The sequence below is a fragment of the Limulus polyphemus genome, unplaced genomic scaffold, assembly GCF_000517525.1.
Source record: "Limulus polyphemus unplaced genomic scaffold, Limulus_polyphemus-2.1.2 Scaffold1139, whole genome shotgun sequence".
NCBI lineage: Eukaryota > Metazoa > Arthropoda > Merostomata > Xiphosura > Limulidae > Limulus > Limulus polyphemus.
Genome location: NW_013666749.1, coordinates 133,255 through 139,123, shown reverse-complemented (window position 1 = coordinate 139,123; position 5,869 = coordinate 133,255). Strand labels below are relative to the sequence as shown.

General features: G+C 31.8%; 1 long non-coding RNA gene across 2 annotated transcripts in view; it reads right to left on the bottom strand.

The window, feature by feature from the left end:
• The window catches only part of LOC111086488, a 41,502-nt gene that overhangs the window by 8,157 nt on the left and 27,476 nt on the right, over positions 1-5,869 (bottom strand). The window lies entirely within an intron of this gene.

Here is a 5,869-nt window from a genome sequence, read left to right as displayed (position 1 = left end):
CAGTTTTATTCGATTGCATCTTCTTTTTCGCTTTCGACAAACAGTCTCTCATGTGTTAAGTACCTTGCTTCACAACTTTAATAAAGCGTTATTTCCACCGAAGCAAGCGTAAAACGCTGCAATTAGATAAACTATTAACAAATATGCGTTCTGCAAATTTTAACCTGATTTATCAACTTGGATGGCATATTTTTAGAGCAAAAATGCAGCAAGCAAGCATGATCTTAGTGCTCAAAAACGAAAGCCAAGATTGGAATCCCATTGTATGAAGAAGGGATTCAACCGAAAAGACTCTTCACGACTGTCCGAGCTTACCAATTTCCATGGTTGTTGAACATACTGACAAACAAGACATGTTGAACAGAGGTTCAGAGGAACTTGCTAAATGAAATGTCATTCATTTTGTTTATAAAGAAACGGCAGATAAAACTATACAAGGATTTAAATAAGTCAGTCAAAGTAGTTTTTTCGTGGTTTAAGCAAAGTAAGAAGCGTTGGTAAGACTAAAATTATTTACCATAGTGATTGTCCTTACGTTTGTTAACTAATATGCCAGATGTAGGTTCGGTAAAAATATTTTCCGCGTGAAAAAGATATTAGTAGTGCTGTGAATTTATTTAAGCGTAATGGGGAAGAGGAGTGAACTTTATAACAATCAAAAGCTACTTAGTTTAGCTGTTTATCTATAAGTATTTCAACGATAAATAACTATTGTTGTTCAAGTGTTTTCAATTGATAGTTTTATCAGAAAGAGACAACTGGTACATGTTTACGCTAATGGTGCTTTTTAGATAATAACTATTCTTTCAGCTCTCGTACTATTTCTAGTGATAGTATAAGTTCCTAGTGAAAAACCCTACAGTAAACTATTAACTAATAATACTGTATCAAGAGTTTACCAACCTTCGAACAGGTCAATAGATTATATAAAACTTTACCTGAAGAGGTTAGAAATGAAGCGTAGCAATACAAAGTGTTCTTTTACACGTATCAAAAAGTAATGATCGTTGTATCATAGCATGTGTACTTATACATATTAATACAAAGTGTTCTTACACGTATCAAAAAGTAATGATCGTTGTATCATAGCATGTGTACTTATACATATTAATACAAAGTGTTCTTACACGTATCAAAAAGTAATGATCGTTGTATCATAGCATGTGTACTTATACATGTTAATACAAAGTGTTCTTACACGTATCAAAAGGTAATGATCGTTGTATCATAGCATGTGTAGTATTGTATACTTATACATGTTAATACAGTGTTCTTACACATATCAAAAGGTAATGATCGTTGTATCATAACATGTGTAGTATTGTGTACTTATACATATTAATACAAAGTGTTCTTACACGTATCAAAAGGTAATGATCGTTGTATCATAGCATGTGTACTTATACATATATTCTATACATAACGTTGCTTTCCTCGATCATTTCAAGTGTTGATTGAAGAAAAACTTTTAAATACGTCAAGTTTCTATATCAACAGCTCTACAGCATTTCTTGGAATCTGAGTTATACCATCATATCTCAATTTCAAATGTTTCATGCACGTAGTAAAACAAACTTGTTATCAATCTCAAGTAATCTCGTTAAAAATGAGAACAAACAAAACCATAAACAACCATCAGTACTGATACGAGAAAATCTGTTTTTAAAATAGAAGGAAAATCGCAGAATTTTGAACTTGAAGTTTAGTATTTTAATAGAAACTAAAGAAAAAGAAACTGTAGAATTTGCTTAAGTTTCTCGTTATGTAGAACCAGTAATAATAATAATATTTACAAACCATTATAGAAGGAAAATACTAAAAAAAAGTTCAGATCTTTCACTATTCATACTTAGAGTAAAACGAAATCTATGTTTTTTAACAACAAATTTCATGTTACAATTTCTACCATTTAAATAACTAATGAAAACCCAGACTTTCTGTTTATAATACCAAAATCATCATCATTATATCTACGGTAGAGATTTATATTCTTTAGAACACTGTTTTTAAATTTTTTATTCATGATAACAGATAAATACGACTGCTTCGCTATGGACAAGTCTTGAACACACTAGTCCTATATTACATTTTTCTATCAACACCTACTCTGCGAGTCAAGTAGACAAGTTTGGTGAGTTGATTCCTAAACAAAGCTTTCTGGTTCTCTCTCTCTCTCTCTTTTTTGGAACCGAAATTTGAATTCCTTGCTATATCTGAAATCTGAATTGCTTACCAGTGTGGCTGAATCCGCACTAGTTTCCAGATTATGAGGTACTAAGACCAATAATATTCTTAACAAGATTATGTTGAAAAATACTGGAAGCTTTACAAAGTAGAAATCAAAATTAAAAATCTTACAGTCAGATCCAATTATCAGGCAAGAGGTAGCACTGCCTGTTTAGATTGTTCATCGAAGTGGTGTTTTAAATATCTCCACAGAACTTTACAATACTATACAGTGTTTCCTTTTATAACAATACCTATGTAATGACTGAGACACAAGTTCTGGGAATGTCTGTAAATATCATAGCAAAAAGTTTGAATTTCTTGTGCTTCTTTCTTCTTTTTTATTACATGATAACTCAAAAACCAAAACAATGGTGTCAACCAATTTTACTGAGGTGACATAGTTTCAAACGGAATATACGCTTTTATAAGTATTATTAATAGCTAGTAGTAATTTAAAACATCATAATTCTAGTGTAAGCGATGTTATCATTACCCCTTGAAGTTAGCTTTTGTTACAAAAGTACAGGGTGAAACAGGAATTACCAGCCAATAATAGATAAACAAAACAATATTACACTTAGAACTTCACTGTATTTAGAACTTAGTTATAAGTACAACCTTCCTATGTCTATTGAAACACTGTATAAAAAAACAAGTAAAGAAAAACTTTTCAAAAAAGGAAGTAATTGTGGGGATGGCTAATATCAATCCTTCGAAAACAATGCAAACAAGATAGTAGGGATGACATTTGAATCATCCATACATAATAGCACAGGCAAGAAATAACATATAGGAATATATATATAGTTATTCATTCATAATTGAGTTGAATTTATTCTATTTTTATCTGTTAATATTCTACTACACTGTGTGGTTGTGCTATTATGTAGGGATGATGCAAATTCCATCCCTACTACCTTGTTTACATTGTTTTCGAAGGATTGATATTAACCATCTCTACATTTACGTCTTTTTTTGAAAAGTTTTTTCTTTACTTGTAACATAATGTACGAACAACGAGGGGTAACTTGGTCTTTCAAAGATAGCCCTCCCCATACACTCTTGGGAAAATGTGAAGACTCAAACCAATCTTTATTTTTCAGGAAATTAATTATTCCTCTTGTAAATTTTTGTGAAGTACTGGCCTCCACTACTCATTCCATGAGTTAATCACCCTTTTATAAAAATAAAACTGTCTTAATTGGACCCTAGCTTGTCTTTTACAATTCTTAAACTTGTGTCCTTTCATCCTATTGTCTTCGGAATACATCAGAGGACTTTATTCTGTCTCCACGATCACCTTATAAACTTCAATAAGCTCACTTTTTAACCCTTCTTTTCTCAAGAGAAATGATTTGAGATATCTTAGTCTTTCTCCTTATGAAAACCTTTACAGCCTCAGTCAACTCATAGTTTTCAACAAAAACCTTGTCTGTGGCATCCTTTAAGGACTGGATCCCACATTTTAATATTTCTGTTACCTTTAACATACTTAAAAATATTTGGTGTTAGTTTTAACATTATCAGGCAGATGTTTTCATATATGCTTTATGGTTTCATAATTTATTTTTTAAATGCGTTCTAGTTTTTCCTATAGTTAAGCAAATCTTCCAACCCATCTGTCAATTTAAACTTCTTAGATTTATGGCATTTAACTTTCATTTTCTTTTTCTTTCTGTAGAAGGCCAGTAAGGTTTGATCTTACCTGTTATCTGCTTCCTCCTTTTATGACCATACATATCTTGAATTAAAAACAATTTATTTGTAGAAATAAAAAAAATCTTCGCCACGCCGCCTCTCAAGTCATTTTAATTCAATTCACTAAAGAAAAATCATGTCTCACGGCTTCAAAACTTGCTTACTTAAAATTCGGTTTAATTTCATTTCTTTTTATTTCAACATGTAATAAAACATAAACTTAAATATACAATGATTGTTCTTCCTCAAATATTCCTCCATTTCAACTCTTGTTACAATACCCCCAGAGGCACTTACAAATAAAGAACAAATTACTTTCTCAGAAACTATGCAATCAGATTTTTCGAACTGATGGAAAACAACATTTAAAGCCTAGTGTAGTGTTTTACAGTTCCATTAGCCCGAATTCAAGGTTTGTACAATGCTTTTTATGTCAGAACTTTACACGTTAAAGATATGTTTTCTTAATCACAGCATCAGATACAAACAATTATAGTTTTGACTTATTTTGAACACTAAAGTTTATTTGTTTGTGATTAAGCGCAAAACTATACTATGCGCTATCCTTGCTCTGCCTACCGTGGATATCAAAACCAGATTTTTATATTTTTATCCCTCAAACTTGCTGCTGGTTAGACTTGTTACTTAGAAAAGAGCCCTCTTTTCCTATTACCACTAAACATTTTATGTACTTAAAACTGTTGAGATAGAATTGAAATTCTTTAGCTAAAGATCTTCAACAAAAGAATTTCACGTCTTTCTTAACTATCAGTAAAACAACAGCATCTCGTGAGTAGCCTTTAAACCACATTTGATGTAAGCATGTTTAGTTCTTGAGCGGAACATATTTGTAATAAATATGCTTTTTCAACGCAGAAGTTATTTTTACTTTTAGAATAGTATTACTGGGTTACGTCACACATGATAAACTCTTTCAGAAATAACGAAAACTGGAAATAAATATGTTTTGAATTAGACATATTTTACAGCTACATGAAGTAGTTCTCTCTCATAAAAGGAGCTGATGTAGGTACCGAACTGATACTACTCCCCTTGCTTTATTCTCCTTTGACCTTATAATTACGCTAATAATAGGTAAAATGCTTATCAAAGTTCAATTACATATGTTATGTGTTGCACTTTTCGCAGTCCTACCCCTGTTTATTGAACATGAGAGGTGCAGGTTCAAGAGTATTTCGCATACTTTCAATCAAATTCAGCCAGCCTTCACTTTTTTATAGGATAACATCAACTTCAAACTTTGTAACCGCTGAAACACTATTTTCTACCTAACTCAATATGACTTTGAAAAGGATGGCTTGGTATGATGCCTGGAGGACAACATGGGTCATCGGTTCTAGTTATTTTCTTCTCGAAACTTTTATAGAACCCATAAAATGTATTAGTAGACTGAGAGAAATTTTTGTGTTATTATTGGCAGGTCATGATAAAAAACAAAACGTTAAAAGAAACAAGTACACAAGGCATTCGTAAAAAAAATTCTAATTTAAACAATTATATTTGATGGAACCAATCGTGACCACCAAAGTTTATGTATTTAGCTTTCTTCTTGATATTCAAAAATAAACAGAGGAAAGTATACATACATTGAAATCGAAACAAAAATGCATCGCTTATAACCTCGTGTATACTTTATTCACTGAACGCCCCTACGTTCCATGTTAAATGTTTTATCATCAGCTTATTCACGAACGCCCCTACGTTCCATGTTAAATGTTTTATCATCAGCTTATTCACGAACGCCCCTACGTTCCATGTTAAATGTTTTATCATCAGCTTATTCACTGAACGCCCCTACGTTCCATGTTAAATGTTTATCATCAGCTTATTCACGTAACGTCCCCTACGTTCCATGTTAAATGTTTTATCATCAGCTTATTCACGTAACGCCCCTACGTTCCATGTTAAATGTTTCATCAGT